At 39.0% G+C, this 18,354-nt stretch overlaps 1 protein-coding gene across 10 annotated transcripts in view; it reads right to left on the reverse strand.

The window, feature by feature from the left end:
* The window catches only part of NF1 (neurofibromin 1), a 222,318-nt gene that overhangs the window by 176,991 nt on the left and 26,973 nt on the right, over positions 1–18,354 (reverse strand). The window lies entirely within an intron of this gene.

The following is an 18,354-nucleotide window of genomic DNA, read 5'->3' on the forward strand; positions in this document are numbered from 1 at the left end:
GAATGAGTTAAGTTGTATTACCAAGAAGTTCATGTCCATTCTGTTCCAAAGTAGCATTTTGTATTGAAAGCACCAGGAGCATACTTATTATTTAATTATTAGATCCCGCTAGTGCTAATCAAGGACACTGGTAAGGTTCCACTGTGAAAAACAAAACTCAGTCCATCTTTCTCACTTCTAACTGGTGCAAATAAAGGTAAAAAGAGACTGAGTTTCCTTAGTTAATAAGTGACTAATTTGAAAATAAAGAAGTACTTAATAAAATAGAAAGCATTTTTAGACGCTGGAGGAAGGGGCAGAACAGAAGCTATAGAATTACATAATGTTAAGTGTAAAGATTACAAAGGGGGGGAAATCTGAAAGATCAACAAGGGGGACATTTTAGAAGCCATCAGTGGCTGTAATGTAGCTTGTGAATCTCCCCAAATCCCTCTGGTTAATTTTATGTGTAAAATTGATTGGATAACAAGGTTCATAGGTATTTGGCTAAACATTATTCATTATTCCCATGTGTGTCTCTGAGAATGTGTCCGGATTATAATAGCATTTGCATAGATACACCTAGTAAGCCAGTTTTTCCCACCCTATTATGGGTAGGCATCATCCCATTGAGGGCCTACATACAACAAAAAGGCAGAGAGGAAGGATGAATTAGTCCCTCCCACCAGGCTGTTTGAGCTAGGACATTGACCTTGTGCCCTAGCAATCCTGGTTCTCAGGTCTTCAGACTCAGGCTACCCACACTAGAATCTACACCATCAGCTCCCCAGGTTCTCAGGCCTTTGGACTCAGACTGCTGATGGATTACATCGCCAACCTTCCTGGGTCTCCAGCTTGCAAATGGCAGATAGTGAGATTGCTCAGCCTCCATAATGACATAAATCAGGTCCTCATAATCTCTCTCTACCCCACCCTTTCTCTCTCTCTCTCTACACACATACACACACACACATACACACACACACACAAATTGTATGGCAAAAGGGACTTCATAAATGCAATTAAGGTCCCTAATCTGTTCACTTTGAGTTAATAAAAAAGATTACTTGAATGAGCCTGTCCCAACCAGCTGAATAATAAGAGATTTAAAGCCACAAAAATGCTTTCTGTTGGTCTTGAAGAAGAAAACTACCTTACTGTGAGGAAGGTCAAATGGCAGGAAAGAGCAAGTGGCCTCTCCAAGCTGAGGGCCTCAGTTCTGCAACTGAAAGAATCGAAATTCTACCAGCCAGTGAGACTGGGTGGAACTCAACCCTGACCAACACCCTGAGTTCAGTCTAGTAAGAGCCTGAGCAGAGAACCAGCTAACCAATGCCCAGATACCTGACCCACAAAAACTGCCAGGTAATTTTGTGGGCTTTTATTAAACCATTATGTTTATAATAGTTTGTTACAGGCAACAGGAAACTAACAGAACTACTAAATCTGTATCTTCAAATGCACTATCCAAATGCCTACTTGGAATCTCCACACTGGTATCTTTTAGGCACTTCAAACTCAGTGTTCCTAAAATTTATAATCTTCCTACTATGTTTTCTTTTTTAGTAAATAGTACCTTGATTGATCCTGTTTCTCACTTCCTTTATTCTCTTCCTCTCACCCTCCCTGCCGTTCCCCTCCCCCTGCTTTATTTTGTTTAATTTTTTTATATCTTTATTGATTTCAGAAAGGAAGGGAGAGGGAAAGAGAAACATCAATGATGAGAGAGAATCACTGATCAGCTGCCTCCTGCACACCCCCAACTGAGGATTGAGCCCACAACCCAGGCATGTGCCCTTGATGGGAATTGAACCTGGAACCCTTCGGTCCGCAGTCTGACGCTCTATCCACTGAGCCAAACCAGCTAGGGCCACTCCCCTCCCCTTTAGTCATTCAGATAGATTTTAAAAAATGAGACAAATAACTGGGCATGCACAACCCAACTCTACCCTCTTCTCTTGGAACAGGCTTGCTGCAGAGTACAAGAATGTTCCCCTATGTCAATATGCCAAGCGTTGATCAGGGGCCTAGCACTGCAGAGGAGAGTGAGCAACCCTGCTTGGGAATGGATGGGTGAGTATGATTAATTCTGAGATGTACTTATTAGGATCATTTGGATCTCCAACATAACAATGACCAGTAAAACTTTTATTTCATATATGTTTTGGCCTCCATCTTTACTCTTCTATTTCTCAACTTATTCAGAAGCCAGGCATGTATTCAGGCTCCCAAGCTCCCATAAACAGCACAAAAATCTATGCAGAGGGAGTAGTAAATGACCAAGATTTTATTAGAGAAGGTGGTCAGGGAAAGCTTTCTGGACATCTAAATAAAGCAAGAGAATAGGAAGACCCATGCAAAGATCTGAAGATGGGAGATTAAAAATATATATATATAACTGATGTTGGGGGTGAGTGTGGCATATTCAAAGCCTAGCTAAGAGGTCACTGTGGCTAAACCAAAGATAACAAATGAAGAAAGTGTAGGAGAAAAGGTCAGAGAAAAGCAGGCGTCAATCAGATCATGGAAAGGCATTAGAGCCATGTTAAGAGCTTTGAATATATTCTGAATTTGATTATGTGGCAGATTATATTTTCTAAGTATGGTCACGGTATCTCTCCTCCCACATGCTCTCCTGCAATAAGACCTTGCCATTCCCACATCAAGAAGTAGAGTCTACTTTGCATTTTCCTTCCTCACTCTCCCCTCCCCCACCCGCCCCACACCTAGGCAGTTCTTCTGACTGCTCTGACCAACAAAATATGGCAGAAGGGACACTGTGCTAGGAACTTAATTGTTTTGATCATTTTTCTTTCCCTCCTCCGGGAAGCCAACATGTAAAAAATGTGATTACTTTGAGACCATGGTGTAGGAAGCCCGGTCACCTAGAGAAATTCTAAAGAATGACATGCCATGTAGAGAGAAAGGCAAAGGCACTGAGGTACCAGACATTTGGCTGAAAAAGCCATAGGAAGGGAGGGATTCCCCAGCCCCTTCCATCCCACACATGGCGCATGCAACTACCCAACTGAACTGGTCATGAATTTCTGACTTGCAAAACTGAGAGCAAAACAGGTGGTTTTAAGCTTTGGAGTAGTCAGCAATAGATAATGAAAGAAGGAGAAGAAAAAACTGAGGAATGTAAATAAGGAAGTAACATGAACTGATTTATGTTTTTAAAAGAGCCTTCTTGCTGCTGTTTATTAGAAGATACTTTAGGCATTAGAAAATGGTAGTTCAAGTTAAGCTAGTAAGAGAAAAGAAAAAATAGTAAGTTGTTATAATAGATTTGGAAGATGGGGAGGCAGGTATTTAAAATGGCAAGCTAATTCTGAAGTTCACTAAAAATAAATCTGTGCGAATACCAAAGAAATTTTTAAAAAACAAGAACAAGAGAAGATGTATTATCAGGTACTTAAACATTCTATTGAGCTCTTATAACAAAACTAATACATAATAAGCATAACTAATTAAAGACATAAAGCAGTAATTAGTATGTACATGGAAATTTAATATGATAAGGGTAGAAGAATGGATTTGTCAATAAAATATTACCAGATCAACTAGCTATCCTCTGGAAAAATAACTTTTACAAAATTTTAAAATGTGGGGGTGGTAAGGGCTACTATAAAAACACATACACACACACAAAGCCATAAAACTACTAGGGAAAATACCAAAGAATAACTTCATTATATCAAGGTAAGGCAGATTTTCCTAAGCAAGACAAAATCCAGAAACCAGAAAGAAAAAAACATACACATATATTTGCCTACATAAAAATGTTTAAGTTCTGTTTTAAAAAGGGAGGAGGCATTATGCTGCAGCACTGACAAATAAAAAGTAACAGACAAGAAGTAAAAGAATGCACAGCCCTGGCCCATGTGGCTCATCCTGTACACTGAAAGGGTTGTGAGTTCGATTCCCAGTCAGGGCACATCCCAGGTTGCAGGCTTGATCCCCAGTAGGGGTAACACAGGAGGCAGCCAATCGATGTTTCTCTCTCGCTCTCCTCCTTTCCCTTCCTCTCTCTCTAAAATTCAAATTTATTTATGTATTTATTTTTTTAAATATATTTTATTGATTTTTTTACAGAGAGGAAGGGAGAAAGATAGAGAGTTATAAACATCGATGAGAGAGAGTCATCAATCAGCTGCCTCTTGCACACCCCCTACTGGGGATATACCCGCAACCAGGGGGCCGGGGCAGATAGCGGTGCCGTGATGAGGTGCAACAGGAGGGCCTTGAGGGAAGAGGCGATCTGAGGTGGCCGGCAGGAACGCCAGAGCCTGCCGTCGGGGTGGAGGTCACGCGGATTGGGGCCCGGGTAATTCTCTCTCTCTCTCTCTCTCTCTCTCTCTCTCTCTATCTTTATTAAATATATTTTATTGAGTTTTTACACAGAGGAAGAGAGAGGGATAGAAAGCTAGAAACATCGATGAGAGAGAAACATCGACAGCTGCCTCTTGCACACACTCTACTGAGGATGTGCCCGCAACCAAGGTACATGCCCTTGACCGGAATCGAACCCGGGACCCTTCAGTCCACAGACTGACGCTCTATCCACTGAGCCAAACTGGTTTTGGCAAAAATGCAAATTTATTTTATTTTATTGTCTAAAGTTTTACATGTCTCCTTTTCCCCCAATTGACCCCCTCCCCCTTTCCCGTCCCAGTCCAGGCAAGCCCCCACCGCCCCAGTGTTTGTGTCCATTGGTTATGCTAATATGCATGCATCGAGGTCCTTTGGTTTTTCTCTAACCCCCCCTCCCCTATCATTTTTCTCTAGATCGTTCTATTCTTGTTCATCAAATTATGTTGATCATTATATCCCACATATGAGTGGGATCATGTGATATTTATCTTTCTCTAACTGGCTTATTTGCTTAGCATAATGCTCTGCAGTTCCATCCATGCTGTTGCAAATGGTAAAAGTTCCTTCTTTTTAATAGCGGCATAGTATTCCATTGTGTAGATGTATCATAGTTTTCTAATCCACTCATCTGCTGATAGGTACTTAGGCTGTTTCCAAATCTTAGCTATTATAAATTGTGCTGCTATGAACATAGAGGTACATATTGTAGATCCTTTCTGATTGGTTTTTCTGGTTTCTTGGGATATAGTCCTAGAAGTGGGATTACTGGGTCAAATGGGAGTTCCATTTTTAACTTTTTCAGGGAACTCCATAGTGTTCTCCACAGTGGCTGCACCAGTCTGCATTCCCACTAGCAGTGCAGGAGGGTTCCTTTTTCTCCACATCCTTGCCAGCACTTGTCATTTGATTTGTTGATGATAGCCATTCTGACAGGTGTGAGATGGTATCTCATTATTGTTTGGTTTGCATCTCTCGGATCATTAGTGACTTTGAGCAGGTTTTTTATGTCTCTGGGCCTTCTGTATATCCTCTTTCAAAAAGTGTCTATTTAGATCCTTTGACCATTTTTTGATTGGATTGTTTATCTTCCTTTTGATATGTTGGATGAGTTCTCTGCAAATTTTGGAGATTAAACCCTTATCAGAAATATCATTGGCAAATATGTTCTCCCGTGCTGTGGGCTTTCTTACTGTTTTGTTGATGGTTTCTTTTGCTGTGCAGAAGTTTTTTATTTTGACGTAGTCCCATTTGTTTATCTTCTCCTTAGTCTCCATTGGCCTAGGGGCTGAGTCTGTAAAGATGTTGCTATGACATATGTCTGCTATTTTGCTGCTTATGGAGTCTTGTAGGATTTTTATGGTATCCCACCTTACATTCAAGTCCTTTAGCCATTTTGAGTTTGTTTTTGTGATTGGTGTAAGTTGGTGGTCTAGATTCATTATTTTACATGTATCTGACCAAATTTCCCAGCACCATTTATTACAGAGACTGTTTTGACTCCATTGTATGCTCTAAAATTCAATTTTTAAAAAAAGTCTTTAGCCCTAGCCAATTCAGCTCCATGGATAGAGTGTCGGCCTGTGGACCAAAGAGTCCCAGGTTCAATTCCAGTTGAGGACAAGTAAAGTGGTTGCAGGCTTCTCCCTAGCCTGGGGGCCCTGGTTGGGCCTCATGCAGGAAGCAACCAATCAATGTGTTTCTCTCACACCGATGTTTCTCTCTGTCTTTCCTTCTCTCTTCCACTCTCCCTAAAAATCAATGGAAAAATATCCTCCGGTGAGAATTAACAACAAAAAATAAAATTAAAAAATCTTTCAAAACATAATATGAAAAAAACTAGCAGCCAAAGGTTTACATAACTAATACATAAGGTTGTATTATATATTAATCAGACTCTTCAGTGGAAAAACGGTTGAAGAAATATGAAGCAATTCACAGAAGATGAGTAGCTAGTAAATATATGAAAACATGCTCAATTTCACTAATAACTCTAAAAGTACAAAATAATATAATATTAGACCATTTTTGTAACTCTACATTTTTCCAAAATAAAATTAAGTACTATTAGAAAAAATAATGCATAAGGAAATGACTATGCCTGGAGTGGGTATTTTAAAAAATAAAGGAACAAAGTGTTTAAAAAATAGGGTAATTGTAACTGAGAAAACTGTGGGATTTTTTTCTTTTTCTTTACTTTTATGCATTGCTCTTATTTTAAATTGGCATGTATTACTTCTCCAATTGGGGGAAAAAAGTAAATTAAGCTCTTTTTTAAACATTTCATGCTACTATACATAAATCTTTATGTATAAATATTATGTCAGAAATGTAAATGATCTAAACTACATAAAAAAAATAATCTCCTTTTAACGAGAATCTATATTAATAAACTGTTAGCTACTTAAGATACAAGATTTCAATAAATAAGAGGATTTCGCAAGAGAAAGCATAACATTAAGCAAAGCACTGTGAACAATGGATAATTTGTTTCTAGTTGCACTCAGAAAATTCTTCAAAAGGTCACAAGCTAAAATCTTTCCTCTGTGTACATTTTAACCAGTTTCTAAAAGGCCCTTCGGACCATGATGGGGGTAGGGATGACATTCAAATTCACTTAACATAAATTTTCATCTAATGAGAGAAAAAGCTAAGAAAAAATCATATTAGGGGGAAAACACATAGAAAAAAAAATCATACTAATAAAAAAAAGACACATAAGCTGTAGCTACCAAATAACATAAATCAGGAAAAGGTATCAAATGTTCCTATTGGTTATTACTAACACATTTCCCAAGGTGGACTCTGCACCACGGTAATATGACTTTCTATGGTATCTAACGTGTGGGTGTGTGTTTGGGCTAGCAATGGTAAGTTGGATATGAGCAGGAAGAGTAAGGCACTGATGTGGACAAAATAGAGCATGAGGGTACCCACATATGGAAGGCAGCCCAGCAAAGAATGTTAGCATATGAATGGGGTAAGGGTGAATTCCACAGAGAGGGAAGACAGGCATAAGACATTAGAAACCCATGAAGGGTAACCAGCTGGTGTGGCTCAGTGGTTGTGCATCGATATATGAAGTAGGAGGTCATTGTTTGAGCCCCAGTCAGGGAATATGCCTGGGTTGCAGGCTCAATCCCCAATAGGGGGGTGCAGGAAGCAGCCAATCAATGATTGTCTCTCATCATTGATGTTTCTATCTCTCTCTCTCCCTCTCCCTTCCTCTCCAAAATCAATAAAGAAGTATCTTATTAGAAAACAATTATGCTAAGTGAAATAAGCCAGTCAGAGAAAGATAAATATCACATGATCTCACTCATTTACGGAATATAATGAACAACATAAACTGATGAACAAAAACAGATACAGAGACAGAGAAACATCGATCAGACTATCAAACCTCAGGGAAAGGGGAAAGATCAACCAAAGGACTTGTCTGCATGCATATAAGCCTAACCCATGGACACAGACAGCAGGGGGTGAGGGTATGAGTGAGAGATGAAGGGGTAGTGGGAGGATAAGGACACATATGTAATACATTAATCAATAAAGAATTTTTTTAAAAAAGAAAGAAATCCACACAGAGTAAGAAAGGTATCTACATGAGAGAGAAGGCCACAAAGGATGTCAGAGCCTAAATGGAACAGGGAAGGTGTCAAAGCAGGAGTGGGATGAAAAGATAAGAGATTGGGGCCCAGTAAGGGGTGCTAGACTTTGCTGTGCTTCTGCATGGTAGGAAGAGGGAAGTTCTAGCACAAAGAATGAGCAGGATGAAGAGGATGTTCACCCAGGGAGACCGCACAGGATATGAGCCTGAGCAAGGTAAGAAAAACACCCACTAGGGTTGGGAATGGGGGCTCAGGGATAGCAAGGGGTGTTGGAGCCCAAGCAGAGTGAGTAGGGCATTTGTGCTTAGGAGTAGGTAGTGATGGGGAAATGACAGTGATGGCAGGTTGGTTGCATAAAAGGGGATTGATCAAATAAGTAAATATATTAAGAACAACAAGAGCCAGGTTTCTTACTGCTGAAGAAAGAAGTTACAAATAAAGAAGGGAGAAAATTACAAAAACTCCCCTAGTGCTGAACTAAAATTAGAAATGGTATAAACATACAGTTTTCAATAGAGATGTAAAATTAAATATTGATATAAACATGTACACACAGATGAATATGAATACATACGTTCCCTAACTCCCCTCCCCTACCATTAGAGAATACTTAGAAACAATGACAACTCAGTAGTAATGAGTGCATCTAGGCCCCAGATCTTGGTTTCTAAATACCGTTCTCCAATAAAAAGAACCAGGGCTCTTCAGAAAAGTAATTTGTTCCAGCCCTGACAAAACAAAAGTTCTGAGAAGCCTGGAATATTTTGTTGTTCCAAAAAGAAGGGAAATGCTCAAAGAATGATAAAGACGTGTCAGTAGGACACAGACACCAGGTGGAAGGGGCTCTCACTGGCCAAATCTAGAATTTGAACATGAAAACAAATAATGATTAAACACATTATTATTCACTGAATAACAGAAAACCTTTAGTCTGTACTCATAGCAATAAATACTTAAACTGAAAACCTGATGAGAATGGAATACTTAGCATCTAAGAACCCCCATACAATGTGTGTGTTTACAAGAGAAAAAGAGTTAACTTCACAAAGAAGCTTGTCTTACCACCTTAATCAAGTGATCAAAGTTAGCATCCTCAATAATGGGATGATCTAGGGGTGTCGAACTCAATCAGAGAAGGGGCCAAAATCTAAAATCCAGCCTAAGTCGCGGGCCGAATGGTTTACTGAACAGTCATAAACTGACAATGTCATAAACTGACAGCGGAGTGCAGTGATGACAGCGCGGTGCGGGCCACATTGCAAGGCCTGGCGGGCTGGATTTGGCCCGCGGGCCTTGTGTTTGACACATGTGACTGTGCCATCTGATAGAATAAAATGAAAAAAAACAAAGCACTATATCTGAGCTATTTCTATAAAAAATGTATATGATAAGCCCCAAATGAGGGATAACTTACAAAATAAGTGATATATAGTCTTCAAAAGCATCTGGACTTGATCCTTTTGATATAAAGGACATTGTTAGGACAAATGGCCAAACTTTAATGGGGCCTGAGAATCAGATAGTAGTAATAATATATCACTGTAATTTCCTGATTTTCATAAGTGTATGTAATGTAGTAGCATGCTTTAATTTGTAGGAAAGATAGTTAAGTATTCAGGGGTGATAGGACATCATATTAAGCAACTTATACTCAAAAGTGGTTTGGACAGGACTTAAACATAAGACGGGAAACCATAAAAATACTAGAAGCATCCACAGGCAGCAAAATCTCAGACATGTGCCAAAAGAACTTCTTCACTGATACTTCCCCTAGGGCAATGGAAGCTAAAGAGAAAATAAACAAATGGGACTATATCAAAATAAAAAGCTTTTTTACAGCAAAGGAAACCATCAACAAAACAACAAGAAAGCCCTCTGTATGGGAGAACATATTTGCAAATGTTATCACTGATAAAGGTTTAATCTCCAACGTCTACAGACAGCTTATACAACTTAATAAAAGGAAGATAATGACCTAATTAAAAAATGGGCAATGGATCTAAATAGAATCTTCTCAAAAGAAGACAGAAGGAAGGCCAAGAGGCACATGAAAATATGCTCAAAGTCACTAATTATCCGAGAGATGCAAATCAAAACAACAATGCGGTACCATCTCACACCTGTCAGAATGGCCAACATCAACAAATCAACAAACGACAAGTGTTGGCGAGGTTGTGGAGAAAAAGGAACCCTCGTGCACTGCTGGTGGGAATGCAGACTGGTGCAACCACAGTGGAGAACAATATGGAGCTTCCTCAAAAAACTGAAAATGGAACTCCCATTTGACCCAGTAATCCCTCCTAGGAATATATCCCAAGAAGATAGAAACATCAATCAGAAAGGATATATGCACCCCTATGTCCATAGCAGCACAATTTACAATAGCTAGGATTTGGAAACAGCCTAGGTGCCCATCAGCAGATGATTGGATCCAAAAACTATGGTACATCTACACAATGGAATACTATGCTGCCATAAAAAAGAAAAAATTCTCATCGTTTGCAGCAACCTGGTTGGAATTGGAGAACATCATGCTGAGTGAAACAAGGCAGTCAATGAAAGAGAGACACCACATGACCTCACTTATTTATGGATCATAAAGAACATTATAAACTGAAGAACCAAAAGATAGATATAGAGACAGTAAAGCAACAAGCAGACTGTCAAATTACAGCAGGGAGTTTGGGAAGATCTGGGGGAGATAAGAGATCAACCGAAGGACTTGTATACATGCATATAAGTACAACCAATGGACACAAAACTCTGGGAAGAGAGGGTATGTACGGGAGAGGGGGGGCAATGGTATATGTACAAAAAAAATAATTTAATAAAAAAATATATTTTAAAAAGTGGTTTGGGAAAATATAGTTTGTGCTTGTAGCTTTCCTAAAAGTTGATTATTGCTTCAAAATTTTTAAAAGATTCAAAAGTTCTGGTTCAGTGCTAATTCCACAAAGGTTAAACAGGTTTTGGAGGGATTTACATCAGCATTTCTATGGAGAAATAGCGGCTGAGCTGCACATAAACTTGTAAGTGAAGTGGCAGCATATATCCTATTCACAGGTTGAAAGTTATACTGCCTTTAGGAATGGCAGCTTTCCAAAATCTGATGCTCAAACTCAGGATTCAAGAAGAAAAAGTACCTCCAAAAGCTACAAATTAATTTTGTTCCTAAAGTCAAAAGTCTCCTGGCTCTTAATTTAATTTATAGACAAGTCCCTTGTTCTCTACCCGTAAGTACTAACATCTAGCAATGGTTTATTTTTATAATACAACTGGGTTGGGAGAAGTTGATCCACTGATGGAGTGTGGTACAGTCGTTCTCCAAGATGACTCCCCATGAGCCACACCTCCTGATATTCACACTTCCCACATCCTAAACAGAGTGGGTCACTCTTAACTACTAGATGATTATCAAAGACAGAGGCTTTCATCTTGGACTGCCTTGTCTTTCTCCCTCCCTCCCTTATTCTCTCCTTCCCAATATCTGTCTCTCTCTTCCTCTCCCTCCTTAATTCCCTCCTTCCCAATATCTGTCTCTCTCGCCCTCTCTAGTTTTGTGATTTCTCTTCACCTGCTCTAGAGAAAACCAAGAACCATGTTTTGAGGACACTGAGGTGGTCTTTGGAGAGGTTCACATGGCAAGGAACTAAGGCCTGCCAATAATCAGGCACTTAGATGTGCATCCTTCCGCCCGTCAAGCTTCCAGATGCCTGCAACCCCAGCTAACAGCTTACTTTAACCTCAAGAGAGAACTTGAACCAGAGGCACCCAACCCAGCTAAGCTACTCTCACATTTCCTGACCCACAGAAACTGTGAGATAATAAATGTCAGTTGTTTAAGCTGCTAAATGGTGAGGTATTTGTTTTGCTGTAATAGACTAACTAATACATTGTGAGTCAAAGTGCTAAAAAGGCTAGAGGACACCAATTACAGACCCCCACAAGAAGAAAAATAAGATTCTGTCCCAACAGATCCCTGCTAGCTACACGATGAATAAAAGATAATGTTTAAATTCTGATCAGAAGACTATCATTGTAGTGAAGAAACACCACCAAACAAATACCTTGATAGTAAGAAAAAAAGTAGAATATTTCCTGATTCTGAAATTGTAAATCCTTCCTAGTCTCTACGTTGCCCAAAATTTCTAGTATTCTTTCAGATTTTGGGGTTTAATTTTTTTTTAAGACTGAGAATGTCCTCTGTGTCGAGTACTATGCAGGGTGCTGCAGATATAATATGAAGAAGTCAAGAATGATCTCTTTAAAAAAAAAAAAAAAAAAAAAAAAAAAAGGAATACTTTTCAAACACCAAAATTTTTATTCCATAAGAATTTTTTTTGTGTGTGATAAGTGATTCTATGGATATATTTTTGTTGTACTATTAACACAAAACTTTTATTTTTATAAATTAAATGCTAGAGGTCTTCTGTTTGATCATCCAATATAATAATACTAGAGGCCTGGTGCACAAATTCATGCACCAGTGGGGTCCTTCAGCCTGGCCTGTGTGACTGAGCCAAAACCAGCTCTCTGACATTCCCTGAGGGGTCCCAGATTGCGAGAGGATGCAGGCTAGGCCGAGGGACTCCACCGGTTTACGATCGGGAGAGATGCGGGAAGTTGGCCAGCCAGGGAGGGACCTCAGGAGGGCTCCAGGGTGTGTCGGACCTGTCTCGCTCAGTCCCGATTGGCTGGACCAGGAGCAAGTTAACATATCAGTTGGAGCATCTGGCCCCTGGTGGTCAGTGCACATCATAGCAACTGGTGAACCAGTCGACTGTCTGCCCCCTGGTGATCAGTGCACATAATAGCGATCAGTTGAATGGGGCCTTAGCATATCATTAGCACATTATGCTTTGATTGGTTGAACAGCCAACTGGTTGACCGGACACTTAGAATATCAGGCTTTATTATATAGGATTCCTGTAAATAACATAATTACTAATTAATACTTACTGAGCACAAGTACCAAGCACTAACCACATTCTATACTTCATTTAATCTCACAATATCATTATCCCAATTAATCTCTTAGTCTCATTCTCTGCATTCTCCTCTCATCTTCTCACTCATTCATTATTTTCAGAGATGCCATTCTTTTTCTTTTTAGAGAGAGTGGAAGCTAGGGCATGAGACAGAGAAATAAACATGAATGTGAGAGACATACATCGATTAATTGCCTCCTACATGGAGAATAAAACTGCAAATCAGGTACATGCCCCTGACTGGGATCAAACTCAAGACCCTTCAGTGTGCAGGATAATGCTCTACCACTGAGCCACATGGGCCAGGGCCAAAGATGCCATCCTTGAACCCTAGAGCAGGTCTTTGAGCCTCCGTGACTTCTATATAGTTCTTAAAATAACTGTAATTAACCAGATGACAAATTATTTAATATTCATCACTCATGCAAAAATGCAAGTTCCATGGGAGTAGATAAGGTATCTTTTTTTTTTGTAACCTATTTTAACCTTGGGGTTAAATTTTAAAAGGCAACTAATAAATGCCTGCTCAATAAAAGAATGAACTACAGTCCTGCATCACTTAATAAGAAAGATACTTTCTGGGAAATGCACCAATAGGTAATGTCATCGTTGTGGGAACATCATGGAGTGCACTTATACAAGCCTAGATGATGCAGAATACTACACTGCTATTGCTCCTCAGATACAAATCTATGCAGCAAGTTACTGTACTGAATACTTATAGGTATTGGTAACACAATGGTATCTGTGTATTTAAACATAACTAAATATAGAAAAGGTACAGTAAAAATACAGTATAAGATAAAAAAAATAGCAAGCTTATATAGGGCACTTACTATGAATGGAGCTTACAGAACTGGAAGCTGAGTAAGCGGTGAGTGAATGTAAAGGTCCAGGACATTACTGTACACTACTGCTGACTTTAAAACACTGTCCTATAGTTCTCCCCTGCTTCCTGTCTAATCTCTCCATCTAGAATATGAGATTCTCATGGCACTGTGGTTTTGGTTGTTTTATGTTGGAGCAGTGGTCAGATTAAGAAATTTGTGGTATTCATGAAAAAAAAAAAAAAAGAGGGTATTTAACATGGAGAAGGTACAGAACTGAGAGTGAGAATTCAGTATCTTTTTAAATATTATGGGTATTGTTACATTTCCTACTATTTTAATGCAAATATTTTCCCCTAATCCCCCATTCTCCTGCCCTTTGGTAACCATCAGCTTGTTTTCTGCATCTATGGATCTGTTAGAATTCAGTATTTTGACATTGGAAACTTGTTTTAGTTCAACCGACACTCTTAAGCATTGATTAATTGCCTCCTACATGGAGAATAAAACTGCAAATCAGGTACATGCCCCTGACTGGGATCAAACTCAAGACCCTTCAGTGTGCAGGATAATGCTCTACCACTGAGCCACATGGAAAAAATAAAACTTATCTCCTGGTTCAGTAGAAATGTTTTTGAGACAAAATACAAGGTTAAGACTACTAATAAATACTTGTTACCACTTAAAAAAAAAAAAAAAAAAAAAAGAAAGAAGAAAACTTATCTTTATTGGTGCTTTACATCATTACAACCTGAAAATATTTCCAAAGAACAGAGACAGGTAGTATGCACTTCCATTCTACCATAGAAAGCTTTTACTAAAGTGGCAGTGGCTCTTAATACTTGTTAAGGTAGCTCTTGTGGAGCTGTGTTCTTACACAAAATCTTAGGTTCTCAACAAAGAATTTACAGCAATGTACGCTGAAGACCATCGAGCTAGATGGAGGGGGTGGGGTTGAAACCCTCTATGCTGAAACAAATTAGTATTCTGTGTACTCAAAATTGCGGTGTGGTGAGTAAGAATCTATTGCCAAGTCCCACATGAGAAAAATTTCTCCTGAGCCACATACCTATTCTTCCATTTCTTATATGCCTTTCTGCTCTATTATATATGGGCGCCACTGTTGTTTATGTGGTCTGATACTGAACAAAATGTCGTTATGTAGCGCATGACTATAGTGTGTTACACTGACTATCTCCTTTAAAAACAACATCTTTATTATCTTTGGTTTCTGGTAGACTATCATCTAGTCTATAGATACTTCAGTGATTTCAGAGGAAAAATCAAACAACTATTTCCTTCATTTACATCTTATGAACTTAAACGACAAAATAGTATTTCCACAATAATCCTATTTCTTCCTAATTGAGTGAAAATCCCCATACCAGCCGAAGCCGGTTTGGCTCAGTGGTAGAGCGTCGGTCTGCGGACTGAAGGGTCCCAGGTTCGATTCTGGTCAGGGGCATGTACTTGGTTGCGAGCACATCCCTGGTGGGGGGTGTGCAAGAGGCAGCTGGTTGATGTTTCTCTCTCATCGACGTTTCTGGCTGTCTCTCTCCCTTCCTCTCTGTAAAAAATCAATAAAATATATTTTTTTAAAAAGAAAAGAAAATCCCCATACCATAAACCACCAGTCTCTTCCCTCCCTCTAGGTCTTAGAATCCTGGAACCAGACACATCTTTTTCAGGTAAGCAACCGAGCAGCACTTTCCCAGAGAAATTGAATGCCCAAAGAAGACCTGCATTTGGAGAGATTTCAACAATAAAGCTATCTTATCACAAACTCATCTATAATAATAAAAGTGTAATGTGTTAATTAGACCAAACAGCCTAATGACCTTCTGGACGTCAATCTGGACAAAGCTGTGGCAGCGGGAGGCCGAGGCAGAGGTTGTTATGGGTGATCAGGCAAGCAGGCAAGCAGTTAGGGGCAATCAGGCAGGCAGGATAGTAGTTAGGGGCGATCAGGCAGGCAGGATAGTAGTTAGGGGCGATCAGGCAGGCAGGTGAGCAATCAGGAGCCAGTGGTCCAGGATTACAAGAGGGACGTCTGACTGCCAGTTTAGGCCCAGTCCCACATGGATTATGCCTAAACTGGCAGTCAGACATTCCCTGAGAGATCCCAGATTGCAAGAAAAGGTGCAGACTGCACTGAGGGGAACACCCCACCCCATCCTCACCCCCTGCACAAATTTCAAGCACCAGGCCTCTAGTCTACAATAAAGTTCATGTACATAAGCTTTCAATTCTCTCACACTCACATTTAAAGGTAAATATTTAAAGTAAGATCGAAGAGACAAGTATAAGGCAGGCTCATTAACACGAAAGAAAAAGAACCAAGTAATATGCACATATTAATTTTGAGGGGGGGGGGGAATGACAATGCAGGCATCGATGAGAAGAAAATTTCACACTCACATAATTATATACATCCTGAAAGACATTAGGAAAATTTTTAAAGAATGTTATTTTAAAAAGAGATAAGTGAGAATAATGACCAGTAAAGAAAATTTTAAAAATTAAGTATGTTATGAATCTACTCCTAGATTCAATGGTTTGCTAGAAGGACTCTCAGGACTCAATATATAGTTACATTTACAGCAATGAGTTAACACAGCACAAGGATACAAAGCAAAGTAAGAAAAAGGAAAAGATACGAGATCCAAGGTAAACAAGATATAAGCTTCCAAGAGTCTCCTCCCAGTGGAATAAGACCGGATGTGCTAAATTCCTCCAGCAATGAATTATGACAATACTTGTGAAATATTGTCTACCAGGTAAGTTCACTGGAGACTCAGTGCTCAGGGTTTTATTTGGTGCCCTCTGCCTAGCACATACCAAAGTGCCAGGCACCCAGATGAAAATCAGGTGCTCAGCATAAAACATTGGCACAGTTTGAGCACACAGTGCCATTTTTATCAAGGTATGCTAGGAACCCTTCCAAAATCCAAGTTCCCAGACACCAGCCAAGAGACAACCTAGCAAGTAGAACTTTCTGAGGATAACAGTCGCAGGCCTGCAATGTTAATTTTCCACGGAGTGATAAAATATGATAAAATAAAACATAGAGTTGTAAGATAAAGTCAAGACTCTCTCTCCAGGAAAAACAAACAAAACACCATGAAGAAAAGTCTCTAAAATTACATCTCAACCAATTCCAATATATGGGGGGGGGGGGGGGGGGGGGGCGGGGGAGGGGAGGAATTAACAAAGAATTAATATAAGAAACTTCCCAGAAACTCATAGAAAAAAAAAAAAAAAAAAAAAAAAAAACACAGAGTGCCAGCTGTTAGAAGGGAAGGCCTTGAAGGTCTGGGTGAAGAGGTAAATGGATTAAGCAAATTAATAAATAAATAATATCATAGACATAAATAGTATGGTGATTGCTGGATGAAAAGGGGTTGGAGGTAGAAGAGAGTAAAGGGGGGATAAATGGTGAATAAGGAATCTTGACTTCGGGTGATAACACACAATATACAGATAATGTACCACAGAATTGTACACCTGAATTTATGTAGTTTTACTAACCAATGTAACCCCAATAAATTCAATAAAAAAAAATTATATTTAATTGAATTTAAAAAATAAAATTGGCAATCAAAAAAGAAGAAAGACATTTCCTATGCCTAAAGAACATGAGTCTCCAAACTGAAAAAGATCCATTAGCTATCCAAGCATGTTATATTAAACTAAAGAATATCAAAGACAATGAAAAAACTCAAGGACTTCTAAAAATGATAAAATAAGAAAATAAGTTTGCTTACAACATTATAAGAACTGGAATGGCATTAAATTTAGCAATAATCATAGAGATAAACTGAAAGGCAATGGTGAAATGCTTTCAAAATTCTGATATTTTATTTTCATTTTAGAATTTTAATACCCATATTATCAAATTAGGAAAATGTAGAATAAAGGTATTCTCAAACATGCAAAGTCTCAAAATTTATTGCTTCTGAATTCTTTATTCAGCTAACTGTGGAGAATGTGCTCCAAACTAATGGTATCCATGGGACAGAGAAATCACCACAGAAGAGAAGCAATGGGAATTTCCAAAATGATGATAGAGGGAGAACCCAGACTGACAGCTGCACCCCTGGCCTAGTAAGCAGGGAATGGGGTGAAGTCCGCAGGGAAAACTATTTCAGTGAACAGATTAACAGGTCAATGGTAAAGTCAAGACTCTATAGCATGTTAATGGTATAAAGAATTAACAGGTATTAAAAACAAAGTAAATGAAAGAAGTGAAGCAAGTTACCAACTTGAGGCACAAAACATTGTACAAGAAAACAAACTTACTCACTATACACTATTTGACTCAGCCTCAAACAACATTACATATACATCTAATTACAGTCCCAGAAGGAGATTAATGTATTATTAATAAGAGGCAATATCTGAAAAGGTAATGGCATACCAGTTGATCCAGCAATCATGCTCCTGAGGATTTACCCAAGAGTTGAAAACATGTTCACACAAAAACCTGTACATGAATTTTACAGCAACTTTACTGATAAATGCCAAAACATGGAAACAACCAAGATGTCCTTCATAGGTGAATGAACAAATAAAACTGGT

The sequence above is a fragment of the Pipistrellus hanaki genome (assembly GCF_964339955.1).
Source record: "Pipistrellus hanaki genome assembly, chromosome: 16".
NCBI lineage: Eukaryota > Metazoa > Chordata > Mammalia > Chiroptera > Vespertilionidae > Pipistrellus > Pipistrellus hanaki.